The 14,678-nt window shown below is 45.6% G+C and overlaps 1 long non-coding RNA gene across 1 annotated transcript; it reads right to left on the bottom strand.

Moving 5' to 3' along the window:
- Window positions 1-4,698: 4,698 nt before the first annotated feature.
- Window positions 4,699-13,612, bottom strand: LOC135968051 (uncharacterized). Its single transcript, XR_010582480.1, has 2 exons — window positions 13,564-13,612; window positions 4,699-5,000 (listed from the first exon to the last, which is right to left on the bottom strand). It is a non-coding gene; the product is annotated as an uncharacterized lncRNA (long non-coding RNA).
- Window positions 13,613-14,678: the final 1,066 nt, after the last annotated feature.

Genomic DNA, 14,678 nt, shown 5'->3' with positions numbered 1-14,678 from the left:
ACACCAGGGAGCCTGTCCCAGGGTGCAGAGCTAGTGAACAGTGGTTCATACTGCGACAATCCCAGCTGCCAGGCTCTGGGGCTCCTCGGGACAGAATCCTGTTGACTTCACTCTGGGGTGCGAGAGGCGGCAGCATCCCCCAAAGGCACCTGGAGAAGTGGTGTTACCCTCCATCCCCTGTCCCCGGCGTTACCCTCCATGCCCCTGTCCCCGGCCTTACCCTCCGTCCCCCTGTCCCTGGTGTTACCCTACTTCCTCTGTCCCCAGTGTTGCTCACCATCCTCCTCACCTCCAGGCCCCTCTCTCTGTCCTCCCTCGTTTTCCTGTTCAGCCAGAGCACATCACATGTCTCTTCCCTTTTCAAGAGGCTCAGCTGCACCCAGAGGCATTCCAGCCTATTCGGGATGGGGCACACACCCTGGGATGGGGCACAGCACAGGGCCGGAAGGGCCTGAGACCCTCTCACTGTCGCCCAGGAAGGATGGAACAGCCCACGGTCATGCTCATTGTCAGGCAGGATGAAAACTTCTGTGTCCGAAATGTTCTTTTCACTGGAACTGTTCGGACCATTCGTGAACGAATCAGTTAAATACCAGCAAATGCCACTCCCACTTATTCTCTGGCTAGTTTTCCACCCACCAGCAACCACACTCCTAGGAATTATCCCTAACGCAGAATCAGCGCCTTGTGCCTTTAGGAAAACCTCTTTCTCTCCAGCTTTGTCCTCCTTCCACAAAAGGTGCCTCTGACTGCCTCACTCGCTGTACCAGGATTTCACTCGGCTATGGAGGAAAATCTGTGTGGGGCTCAGAGGTGGGTGGTCCCTGCATGGGCAGCAGGTCTGTGACATCCTCCGAGGAGCCTGGCCCAGGCCTGCCTCACACGCCAGGACTCTGCCTTCTGGCCCTCGGGCCCCCGAAGCTGCTTTCCCTCCAGGTGTCATGCCCCGGGCAAGAAGGCCGGACAAGGGCCCAGGGCTGCTGTGGGTCAGGAAAGCCTCCTGACACCTCCCACTCCAGGACCCCCCATCAGCATCCCAGCATCTGGACCTGTGTCACCAGCCGCTCCGCTGTACAAGAGAATTGGATTTTCAGCTGGGTGTGCTGCTTCCCTAAACAAAGTAGGGTGTTGTTACTCAGGAAAAAGGAAAAAATTGGCATCTTCTTGGCAACCCCGCGACATCCAGCCACCGGTTCTCACCATCCCAGAGATGTCCATCCAGGGCAGATAGTGTCTTCAACCAAGCGCCACTGACCCAGAAGTGCAGTAATTAGTACACTTTCACCAGAATCACCCACTCCTTCACCTTTACACCCAAGAAAAACATGTTTGCCAGGCAAATTAGATGTCCAGGAGGTGTAAGGAAACCCCAAGCCTGCTTTAAGCCTCAGACTTTTGAGACCGTTGAGGGCTGTGCGCACAAGAGCAAGGCTGCACCCGAAAGCTCTGCTCCTGCCGGACGTCATGGACAGACCACATGGCTCAGCCACATGGACCCTTCCAGGACTTCACGAGAGGGACTTCCGTGGTACATGCAATGATGTGCACTTCGTTCAGCCTCGAACAGACCACGCCCTCGTTACAGGGTCGGTGGTCCACCTCCTGCCATCAGCCCCCCACCTCACCGAGGGTCTGTGTCTGCATCTGAAAGAACTTTGCTGTTTTACCTGGGTACCAAAATGCGGCATCGCAATGTTTAAAGGTCTTTAAATATCAACACTCCGGGTGCAGTCCTTGTCACTTTAATGCGGTCACTCGATGCAGGCCTCACTCACAACTCTGAGGTAGCTCATACCTTCCCTACCTAACCAAGGAAGAAACGAAGGCATGGAAGGTGCAGCTCCTAAGGAGCAGATTAGGATTCAAACCAGTGAACTTCGTCACATGCTGACCTACCTCTCAGTCTGAGATAACGTTGAAAATTAACCAGGTAGAACAGCGTTCCATAAATCAGCTGAAAATGGTCCTTGTGGATGGGCCTGTGGTTACTCCCTGAAGAACAAGACCATTAGCCCAAAAATCCACCTGTGTCACACTCAAATGTTTACATATACAACTATTTTTAAAATAACCCAATCAAGCATGTTCACAGCCATTTAGAGCCATATAGATTGTCTGCTTCGCTGACAATCAACCCAAGACCTCTGTCGGCAAAGGCCACGGTGCCGGGTCCAGAGAAGGCGGGACAGAGACACAAGCAGACACAAGCAGGAACCTTTCCATCCCTGGGAGCCTCGCTCTGATCGGTCCGTGAGGACACGGTACAGACCGTGGGGCACAGGCAGACGGCAGGCCAGGAGAAGGGGCTGCATTGCCGGGAGGCAGTGCTTTGAGCTCTAATGGATGGAACACTGCCAACCAGTGAAGGTGGAGAGAGGGCACACGTCTGAGAGCATGTACAGGCAGCAAAGCACAGCCAGCCTCGGGGAACCAGAAGCCACAGGGACATCAGGTTGGGTGCTGCTGTCTGCCGGCCACTGGCTGGGGGACTGTACTGGGCCTGGAGGGACATCCCTGACACTCCCCACCAGATGCCAGGGGCACCCCCAGCCCCAGGTGAGAACCACGGATCCCATGGTGAATGAGGCCAGCCTGTGGGAAGTGGGGCTGGGACAGCTCTGTACAGCTTAATAGGAAAGTTGGGTTCTATTTTGTGGGGTTTTGGTCACGCCGATGGCTAGTCATGGCTGTCCGTCAGGAAGTGATTTGAGGATAGACTAGAGAAGGGGCTGCCAAGACCAGCGGAGCATTCGCTGTCTGGGTCCAAGGAAAAGGAAATAAAGGCTGGCGATGTGACAGTGGGGGGGAGCACAGAGCAAAGGAACTGGTGGAGACACAGGGCTGGCCCCGCACAGGGCTTTGAGCAGCTACCCGGGGGTCGTCCTATTAATTCTCCTCATGGCCCCAAGAGGCGGCTGTGGGGATCCATCTCCTGAGGACAGAACTGCTCCAGAGCCACACAGCGAGGATCCACAGAACCAAGATCCGGGCCAGCTCCAAAGCGGGTGAACTTGACCCCTCAGCCATGGTCCTAAGACAGGGATCGGAGCCCCCTGGACACACAGACACAGGAACTGCAGGAAGGGGAAACGGATGCCCCGGACCAGTGGCGGGACCCAGGGTTTCAGCCCTCCAGGGCCACTGGGACCAGCCACTGCACAGGTGGACACATGATGCTTTAACTCGCGCTGGGGGAAGGAGCCCTCACTCTCAGGGTGGAGACCGCAGCTCGATCGGGCCGGCCTCCCTGCTGGGCACAGCCTGAGCCACACAGGATGCTGAGGTGCCCCAACGTTGGGGTGCTCAGAGCCACTCAGCTGAGATCGTGGTGCTTTCTGTAACCACCCTCGTTTCTTCACGGTATAGATCTGGACTCCATCCTTTGCAATGTGTGAGGTTCTAGGAAGAGGCTGGCCAGCTGGGGAAGTGTCCTGGGCTCTGTCCCAGTGATGACGAACTTGGCTCCCCACAAGGGCGGCCTGTTCACCACAGTGACCCCCGGGGACCACGCCTGCACCCACCTTGCTGAAGATAATTCACTTCTCATCCGTGAAAGAATAAAGCTAGACTAACTCAATTTCACACTCACTTCCAACTTTAACAACTTGTGTTAGGAAATCAAAGACAAGGACTCTGACCACGTCACAAACCCAGGAAGCAAAATCCGAGACTAACGGAATGATGCCACCTTCGCAGTTCCGAGCTTTACTAGTTGTTTTTCTTTTCTGGTCTGTTTTTCTCTTTTGGTTTAAATAATTAAAGACCCTCGTTGACAAGAAAAAAAATTCTCCATGAAACTAAAAAAAGTGGTTCTAATTAAACATTTAAACATTCTTCCATATGCTTTATAAACAGTTGAAATTACAGCTCTACTTAGTGTTAAGTACTTTAACCAAATGAAAGGTTAATTATACAGACTGGCAATTATAAAAAATAAGGCTACATATTCGTGGCATCATGAATAATTAATAAGAACCGTTTGATTTCATTCAGACCAGGGATTCTGTGCTAATAGGCTCTTAGCTGTCTTGAAATAATGGTGAAATTTTAAAATTACTTTTGTACTTAAACACGTCCCCAAAGTGAAGCACAGCGGTTAACATCCATCATGGTGCCCAGCAGAGCGACCCGCCCTACTATGGTCGACACCCTGATTCCCGAGGGCTGCATCCCGGGGCTGTACTCGTGCAGAGAACGTTCAGGAAACAGACCAGGTGGCAGGAGGGGGTCTTGTCCTCAAGGAACCTCATGAGTCTTGCTAGGGGGACAAACAGCGAGAGAATGAAACCGGCAGCCACGGAATCTGGACAGCGATGCCCAGGCCCCGCCATGCATAACCCCTGGCTGGCACCTCCCTGAGACCCGTCTGGCACAGGCAGCGGCAGGGTCCGGCCCTTGGAGCGCAGGGATGGCAGAGCAGGGCCATCAAAGCGGGTGGCATGCCGACAGCGGCTTCTCCGCAAGAGCTCCTGGCTCTCAGGGAGCTGTGGGCTCCTCAATGGGAAATTCTGGCTGAGCTCCAGGGAAAAGCGGGTGGGAGGCCTGTCTCCTCTGCCCCCATCTCCTCTGCCCCAACCCTGGAAGAGGGTCAGATATCAATGCTAACTCTTGTGCTGACTCAATTAAATCAAACAATTCAGAAAACAAACTTGCTTTAAGTATTAATTTCCTAAAAAGAACTAACATGAATTCAAATAATTCACATAATTAAAATGATTTTAATTGTTAATTTAATTAAAACATCTCCGTTTTCACAGCATCATGTACCTTGGTACTTTCTCCTTATTGCATTTCCCATCTTCCAGGGCAGGTTTCCTTCCACCCAGGGCAGCAGCGACTCTGGTGTCTCGGGTATTCCCAGGCTTCCGTCAGCCCCTGGGGGGCTTACAGTTCTGCAGCGGTCTCCATCCTCATTAATCTGCATAAGAACATCCGTCCGCAGGGATGTCCTGTGGCCCCGTGGCCACATCTGACGTGCAGCTAAACGCTGGGCGTATCGCCTGGTGACAGCAGATGACACAACTGTGGGCAAGGTAGCACCTCTGGGCGCCGACACTCTCGATGAGTTTTTTACAAGACCATTCTTTAATGGGTGAACCCTGACAGGAAACACTAAAGATTGTTTTTAACTATTTTTATATCGAGACAAATCTTTGTCAAACGTTCACTCAATGCTAAATGTCACTTCTCCAGCCAACCCCTTTAAGAATACCTAAAACTTAAGACTGGAATGACGCTTTCAAACACATACTCTACTCATGCATTCCCGGGAGCAGAGAGCAGCTTAATGTTTTCACGCTACACAGGCATGAAGTTTGGCGAAGGCATTTTAATATTTTTACCTGAATATTTTAATAAAATCAAAAGATCATTTTCACTCTAATACTCTACTTAGAATGTAATTTTCCATTAAATAAACATTCAATGTTCAGTAACCCACATGCTGATAAACTTTTGAAAACTTTAGAAAGTATTAAGTATAATCAAAGATTACTTTTAATTTTCGAGCTGGTAAGAGCCTGTGTCAGGGAACAGAGTTGAGATTGAAGAGATAAAAGCACGATGATTTTCTTAAAGAAAAGCGAAATTCGTAAAAGAGACCAGGTGATTATATAAAGAAACACAGAATCCGTTTTCAGAAATGGCAAACATTGACCACAGAACACCAGTGTTGCCCGTGATGAGAGAAACAGTTAAAAGGAAGAATTCACGGTGGCCCAGCATAGATCAGGTGTGGGAGGACAGAGACGTGATGAAATGATCCTCCTTCTAACTTCCCAGAAAGGCACAAATGGCCAGCACTGTAACTGGAGACCACGCAGGCACCAGTGTGAACTCAGACTCCATGGCCAGCACCGTAACTGGAGACCACATGGGCAATGGTGTGAACTCAGACCCCACGGCCCGCACCGTAACTGGAGACCACACGGACACCAGTGTGAACTTAGACCCGACGGCACCTGCCTGGGCTGCTCCAGCCACCACCAGAACCTGTTCTGCAGCTGAACTGGAAGCTGATTCTGGAAGGAACTGAGGAGCATGAGGACGAGATCCTTCTACCTCAAAAGGGATCAATTTTTTAATGATTTATCCTCTGGTAAAGGGCAGAGGCTGGAGATCGAGTTGATAACAATTATGCCTACTAGATGAACACTTTGTAAAAATCCCTGAATGGTGGGATTCAAAGAGCTTCTGCATGAGTGAAGAGCCATCCACATGCTGAAAGAATGGTACATGCCAACTACTTGGAGACAGACCTCCTAAAACTAAGACCCTTCCAAAGCTTGCTGTATGTAACTCTTTAGCTGGCTGTTCATTTGTAATATTTAAAATGTCCTTTGTAATAAATCAGCTAAGCAAACTGTTTTCCTGGGTTCTGTGAGCTGCTAAACCCTAGCAAATCTAACATAAAAAGGAGTTCTTGCCGGGCATGGTGGCTCATGTCTGTAATCCCAGCACTTTGGGAGGCCAAGGCGGGAGGATCACCTGAGGTCAGAAGTTCAAAATCAGCCTGGCCAACATGGTGAAACCCCCTCTCTACTAAAAATATAAAAGTTAGCTGGGCGTGGTGGCAGGCACCTGTAATCCCAGCTATTTGGGAAGCTGAGGTACAAGAATCGCTTGAAACTGGGAGGTGGAGGGTGCAGCGAGCCGAGATCACACCACTGCACTCCAGTCTGGGTGACAGAGCAAGAGTCTGCCTTGCGGGGGGTGGCGGGGAAGGAGTTCTTAGGAACCTCCAATTTTTAGCAAAGTCAGACAGAGGTTCTTCACTTTTTAAAAGATTCTTTTTCTTTTTGCTCTTCTGATTGAATAATTTCAAATAACCGGTCTTTGAGTTCACTGGTTATTCCTTCTGCTTGATCAAGTCAGCTCTTGAAACCCTGTATTGATCTAGTTCAGTTACTGTGTTCTTCAGCCCCAGAATCTACATTTCTTTTATTATGGTTTCTCTTTGTTGATATACTCATGTTGTTCATGTATTCTTTTCCAGATTTTACTTGTCTATCAGTGTTGTCTCACAGCTCATTGAGTTCCTTTAAGGCAATTTATCTTTAATTCTTATCAGGAAATTCAGAAACCTCCATTTCTTTTTCTTTCTTTTTTTTTTTTTTTTTTTTTAGCGGAGTTTCACTCTTGTTGTCCAGGCTGTAGTGCAGTAGCACAATACCAGCTCTCTGCAACCTCCATCTCCTGGGTTCAAGCAATTCTCCTGCTTCAGCCTCCTGAGTAGCTGGGATTACAGGTGCCCATCACCATGCCCAGCTAATTTTTTTTTCTTGTATTTTTAGTGGAGCTGGGGTTTCACCATGCTGGCAAAGCTGATTTTGAACTCCTGGCCTCAAGTGATCTGCCTACCTCGTCCTCCCAATGTGCTTTGATTACAAGTGTGAGCCACTGCACCCAGCCAAAAACCTGTATTTCTTTATGGTCAATTATTGTAGATTTATTTTGTTCCTTCAGTAGGGTCACATCTCCTTGATTTTTCAAGGTTGTTCAATATCTCCCAGTCTCACAGAGCTGTGCCAGTTGCCATAAGACACCCTGTATTTCTCCTTAGAGCTGTGCAATGATAGCCTGGGATGCTAAATGCATACTTCATTACTCTCCTTTCCTCCACTAGTCTCACATATTCCTCTGGGGGAGAAGTCTAAGGGGTCTGTGCCTTCTACCAGTCTCACAGAAACATGGGGGTCACCATAAACCTCCATACAAGCCTCCTCAAAATTCTCTACCTTGGCTTAGGAGTATGGGAGTCACACTACAGACAATGGAGGCATAAGAAAGACATCAAAGACCCCTGTGAGCTTCTAAATCTCTACAGGCATCAGTAAAGATGGGTGCTAGACTGTGAGGCATGCCCATCCTCATGGGCAATCTCAGGATTCTCTAAGTCCTCCAAGGAGCCCAGCAATGGCTTATGTGGGCCTGGGCCACCCTTGCCAGCAGGGAGTAGTACTAAGGATGAGATCCACCAATGGCCACTGCTGAGTTATGCCAAATGAGATGTCCAGACCTCACAGTGCCTAGGAGGACAGATGGCAGAAGCTCAGCCAGGCCACGGAGATTAAAACAGTGCTAGGGGCTTAATGTATGTTTTTAGTGGGTCTGCTACATGTCGAGTTTGGATCTGGAGTCCAGCCTATAATCCTAGCAAAAAGTAAACACCAAATATGATATTCAAAAAAGTGTATGTGGCTAAAAACATATGTTGGAAATACACATGACTAGAAACGTCTGGATTCAAAGAGAAATTGCTAATTCCATAAATATGATAGAGGAATTTAATAACAAGATCACACTTACATAAATAATAAATATCAACTCTATATTTATCTGAGTTTTAAAGACTTTTTTTCCCCATCTCAGTACACTAGTGGGTATATGTCATCAGTAAAATCAAAGGAGTATTCCAATTACATTCATGATATTAGTAAGTCTGATAAATAAAAGTAGCCAGAACCATAGAATTGGGGCTACAGCTGTGATCTTCAAGGAAAGTAAAACTTTAAAAACACTCATAAACCAAGATAAAGAAAAATAAAACAGTAGTTACTTGACTTTCCAAATTGTTACAAATGCAGTACATAATAATAAAAGTTAAAAAGTTAAAAGAATTTAATAAATAATAAAATAATGTAATGAATGAACAGATTTGACAGAAATCAATAGTTTAAAAGTTTTGAGAGCAAGATCATGAAACCAAAAAGACTCATGGTGGAAAGAAAAAACACAGGTAAATAAAAGAGACTGTATTTATTTAAAAGTAGTAATTCAAAATCTAAGAAATCAGAACAATTGTATTCTAACATGAATACATGATACATTGATTAATTTCCATGAAAATAGAGTTAAAACTTTCCCTCAGTAATCAGCAGAAAAAATCTGATTAGCTAATTTTAATGTTTAAGTTATACATCAGAGTTCATGTCAAATCACTTCTACCTCCTTTGTAATGTAAATGCTTTTGAAGGAGAAAAATAAGCCTGTCCTCATTAGTTTATTATGCTAATCAAAATGAACATAAATGCAACAATAACTAGAATTTTAACCAACAATTTTCATTAATTATATTTGCAAAAATCATTAATACACTTTTAGCCATTTGGCTATTTATTTTGGTCACCTGGCCATCACTGGTATGGTTAAATAATACCAGAGCATTGTAAAGTGGAGTTAATTGCAATAATAAAAGGATAATTCCATACTAGAAAATGTATTGCTTTCACATATTAATTTTAAAGATTAAAAACAATCACATCAACTGATGTTTGAAAAAACACTTTCAAATAATTTAAATCTTTAAAAATAATTTAAAATCTTTAAAAATCATATCGAATTGTGAGGACTAATTATTCTTAATCAATAAAATCTAAAGTATATATTGAAGAGTTAACAAAAGAACCATTTCCACTTAAGGTAAGGCTGGAATAAGGAGGCTGGCTGGGGCTGATGCCATTCACCACTGCACATGATGCCTGAGGTGGGACCAAAACAAGACGGAAAAGGAGAGGGACTACAAAAATGGAGTCAAAGACATGAGACTGTAGTTATTCTCAGATGATGTGACTGTAAACTTGAAAAAGTAGAATCCATTCTAATTATCAATACTAATAAGAACATTTAAAAAGTGGGCAAAACTATTCTGAATAAGCTGAAATCAGTATTTCCTGTTTAGTAACATTAATCTTTAAACAAAGCAAACACACAAAATCAGTCTCTATTTACAATAGCAAAATATTATGAGGAACATTTGAAATAAATTTGTAGGCCCATGTAAAGAAATTTTAAAACTTAATGAGGACATTAAAATGACATGAATATAGCCTGAAAATAATATTATTAGATTGGAGGACACAGTGACATAAAACCCCGGTGACTGCAGACTCAGGGCAAGCTAGACTTAAAAGTCACATGTAGTCTTTCACATGTAAAAAATGAGAATTAGTCTAAAAGCCAATTTTGTCTAAATTTTGATTTTTGGTGAGGATATAGTCAAAATAGTTGTGAAAAGAAAAAAAAAAAGATGTCAAATTTCATGTAAATCTATGTTAGTTGGAAATTTAAAATAAGTCATGTAAATATTCATAATATTAAACAATATCATAAGTGGACTCAATAAAACATAATATTTTATCATATAAAATAGGTCCTGCCTTCCTGAGGAAAACATAAAGTCAAACGGCATGAAGGAAGGATTTTGGTTTCGCTACAGAAACATAATAAGACACCTAAGTGTGTATTTGTGTGTGTGTACATACAATTAAACTACAAAATATAAAATAGCATCTAAAATACATCAAAAATGAGTCACGCAGAAAAATTCATTTTACACATACATCTATAAAATAATAAAATGTATTCAGCCTCACAATTACTTTATGAACTGGAAATAATAATGAATTGTCATTTTATCCAAATCTACAAAAAATATACATACAGTATCAAGTTCTGGTTAAAGTAGTAGATGAACTTTATGTGGTAGTTAAGAGTATCTACAGTTTGTGGGCTGCATCTTGCTATATTACAATATAAAATGTACCATTTATTTACTCTGCGATCAAACCCCCAAGTTACCCAAGTGGAGGAACCCTCAGACATTTGCAGATAAGTCAGTGTGCTAGTAAGCAGCATTCTTTACAAATCTATGAACATCAAGGTCTCCTTGGAACAGACGTGCTGTGAACAATTTCTAAAATAACCTCCTGTTAGACACTTACGTTGATTCCATTCTTAAAGCAATTACTGAATAAACAAACTCCATCGTGTGGATGAAATGCTACTTTAATTTGTCATAGCTATCATTTTCTAAAGTCTTCCTTCTAATCCAAATCATTAATATTTTGAGGCTAGATCAATACTGATTCATTGTTTTAAGCTTCAAATGCATTATACAATTGGGCAGAACAAATTTCCTCTCATTAATCTTCTTTTCCAGGATTTGTCAGGTATTCCCAACATTAATTCACTACTAATATGCACAGTGTTTCTAATCATGGTCAACAAGATCTGACAGTGCATCATCCCTAAACGATCCATACTTGCCTCACTGACATTATGTGGCCCACTTCCACACCATGTCTGGGTGTGAAGGCCTTCCCATATGATCCCCCGAATGGAACTTCACAAGTTAGAAATCACTGGGTCACAGTGTGATACTGTGAAGATGGAATGAAGTTAAGGGAAGGCTATGAGTGAGTTAGGAAATGTGTTAGGCAGGGTCAGATATTACGAAATCCTAAAAACAACATTTAAGGAGGGAGATGACAAAACAATCAGTGAATAATATGACTTTTTCCAGTGAAAATGTCATATCTAATTGTTCTCCATTTTTCTTCTCTGAGCTTCTTTCTAAGGCAAGATGTGTCTTGAGAAGTCCCTGCTGAATGTTAGGAACATGCATTTCAGGACTTCCCATCGACATACCCTCTTTCTTTACCACAACCACATATATGGGGGCATAACTCAACATGTGAAAAAGACAGTCTTCTGCTTTTCACTGAACCTCCAGGAATTCGGGACAATAAACTTCTACCTGGAGACCAACAGGTGAGTTTTTCTGCCCCTTCCTTCATAACACCCTTCTTCCCTAGTAAAGTCCACACACATCCTTACATGGCAGCTGTGGGTATATGAACTGGTCTGATCCCTTTTAGTCACAGAGCCTGAAGTATCTGCTAGTACCTGCTGAACACAGTGTCATGGGTGTGAATGGGCAATGCTTTTTCTTTCTCTGGTTCCTGCTGAAGTCTCTGCTAGTACCTGCTGAGCACAGGGTCATGGGTGAGAATGGGCAATGCTTTTTCTTTCTCCGGTTCCTGAGCTTCCCAAGCTCTCTCTCACTTCTGGATCCTGAATACCCAAATCTTATTGCCCTTTCTCCTCCAAGCTTCCTTCCCGGAACCAACAGCTCCTCCTCATTAGAAAGACACCTTTGTTCTGTGCTTACTTTAAAAAGTCTTGCTCTTTCCCTATCCACTGCCTTATGTCACTATGTGTATGTCTTGGGGCAGGTGGAAAGGTGAACAGAAGCCAGTAGACAGTAACCAGCACCAGCTTAACAGGAATGACATGATCTGGATGCGACAGTGGCAGTTTTCCCTTAACATCCCTGCCCCCTAAAGATTTGAGATCAAATTTCACACTCTTAAGTAACAGCAATTTGTCTTTCACGGTTTTAATCATATTGACTAAAAGCATTTGTCTTTTCCAGAACATCACATTAAGTCATCCAAAAATATAAAAATTAAAAAGATGTAATTATTGGCAATAAAAAACGTAAAAGGTGAGCTTTCGAAATATCTTTGAGCAATTTATTCATTATGAACACATGGAATCTGTTGGAACAAAGTTCTAGGACAATTCAGCCCATCCTTCAATAATTGCAGAAAACAGCACAAAGAAAACTTGATATTTATACTTAGTTGGAAATTTTATCCTACAGTCATTAAATACAGAGATCATATAAAGGAATAGAGGAAGATGTTGAAAACTAAACTAACTCAAATCATCAATATTCTTACAAAGTGCACACTGAATTAATGTAAAAGTATTTACCAAACAAAAAGTATTTTCAATACATAATTAAGACTGAAAAGTATTGAGGCCTCATAAACTGAACCTGATACAAGAAATTTCAAAGGGAAACTAATTTGGAAATCAGAAAATCATCTAAGGAATTTGAGAATTAGGCTTCTGTTGCCCCCTCTGCTACTGACAGTCAGGGCCCCCTCATTGTATTCTGTCCTCCACATCTCTGCTGATTGCCGTTTTGTCTATTTCCATTTACCCCACTACTACTTGCTCAGGTCATTCTCCTTCATTCTCAGTGTTTGTTCAAATTCCTCACACCCATCCACTTCCCATCTAAATTTACCTCCCCTTTTGTCCCTCGCTGGCCCTACCTCCCTCTTCTCTTGTTTTCTCCTCACGATCCTGCCCCACCTCGACATCCACAGCGATACAGTGAAGAAGCCCCTGCCAAGGAAGAGCCCACTTCTCAGTGGGGCACCGGGAAGGTCACCGCTAGTGGGAGGTGACTGTCAGAAGGACGCGGGCTGTCACAGGATTGGGCAGGTCCCTTACCCCAGGCCCGGACTCAGCTTCCTGTCTGAAGCGGTCACCCCGAAGCGGGGGGTTTGCGGAGACGTAGGGCCTGGCGGAGGGAAGGATGGGGAGGCATCTCAGGGAGGACTGGCGTCTGCCAAATCCCAGGGCTGCCCTGAGCTGCCAAGAGGGGCAAGGGTGGGGACGACGGGAGACAAGCCATGTGCCGAATGGGGACCTGACGCGGCACGCGATAGGATGGGCGGACGGTGAAGAGAACTAGGGTAGAAGGGCTGGACGGGGCGACCTCAGTGACGGAACCGGACACAGACGCAGATCTGGCAGCTGAGCGACAGGCTTCGGAGCATTTCAGGGCGTCGCGGGGCTCCCCGCCTACAGTGGGGCTGTTGCCGAGCCTGTGACGTCCGCGGAGACCCACAGACCCCGGGTATGGAGGATGGCGCAGGAAGGGGACTGCGTGGCTGGGTTTGGCCACAAAAAGCGGAGGGCACTCACCCGAGCGGACCTTGGCTCCGGAGAATCCGTTTCCGGGTCAACAAAAAACGCCGCGCGAAGGGCGGGGCCAGTACGTGCCGGGCGGGGAGGAGTGAGGCAGACAAAAAGGCGGGGCCGGGCCGGGGCGGGGTCTCGGGCCGAGGCAGGGCGCATTCTGAGCTCCCGCACGCGCTGCTTGCTTTTCCGACCCTGCCAGTTTTTCCCCTGGGCTGAAAGCGCGTGCCTGCGTCCGGTTCTGTTTGAGTGCGTTCAGTGCACCGTGGGGGCGCGCTGCTTCCAACTTCCTGTTAGGTAAGAGGCGCGTGAGCCTCTTGTGCCGGGGGCGGTGCTGCTGCCTAGTCGGCGCCCGGCGGGGACGCGAGTCCGTACGTGCCGGCGGGAGCGAGAGGCGGGTGGGCACCCTCGCGATCCCGCACTCCGCCTCTGGGTAGCAGCCTCCCCGGCCCCACACGTTGTGACGCGCGCTCGGGCTCCGCGTTAGCGTGGAGTCAGAGGCGTAGCAGTCGTCGGGCCCAGGGCCGGAGGGGCCTGGACCGGGCAGGGTCTTGCCCTGGACACCGCGCCGGCCGCTGCTCCGCACGGGTTCATTGCGTTCCTATTTTCAACCTGTCCTGCACCAGGGTCTTGCCCTGGACACCGCGCCGGCCGCTGCTCCGCACGGGTTCATTGCGTTCCTATTTTCAACCTGTCCTGCACCGCATCTGAGATGATTTATAAATTCGGTACCTTTGGGACAGGCGTGGATGATCTCCCATAATTTGCTTCCGTTATTAATTTCTAAATGTATTGTAATACCACTATCTAAAAGTATTTTTTATTTGAAATATATTTTTATATATATACATGCCTATATTTATTTCTGAAACTTGTTTCCAGTACGTATAATGAGGCTTGTAAAGTGGATACTGTTCAGGAGATAGGTGGATTTTGCTTTTAAGTAGTAAAGACTTAGTTGGTGACTATTACTGGGGCTATTTGATAAAGATGTCTTTTTTTTTTTTAATGAACATTAAAAGCAATAAGATTGGATTTCTGGATTTCATTATCTTGATTTATATCTTAATTTGTGAAAAATGTAAGTTAACTCATTTTTATTTCCTTTGCAGAATCTGAAG

The sequence above is a fragment of the Macaca fascicularis genome, chromosome 17, assembly GCF_037993035.2.
Source record: "Macaca fascicularis isolate 582-1 chromosome 17, T2T-MFA8v1.1".
In the NCBI taxonomy this organism is placed as follows: Eukaryota; Metazoa; Chordata; class Mammalia; order Primates; family Cercopithecidae; genus Macaca; species Macaca fascicularis.
The sequence above is the reverse complement of the archived record's forward strand: the minus strand, read 5'-3'. Positions and strand labels throughout refer to the sequence as shown.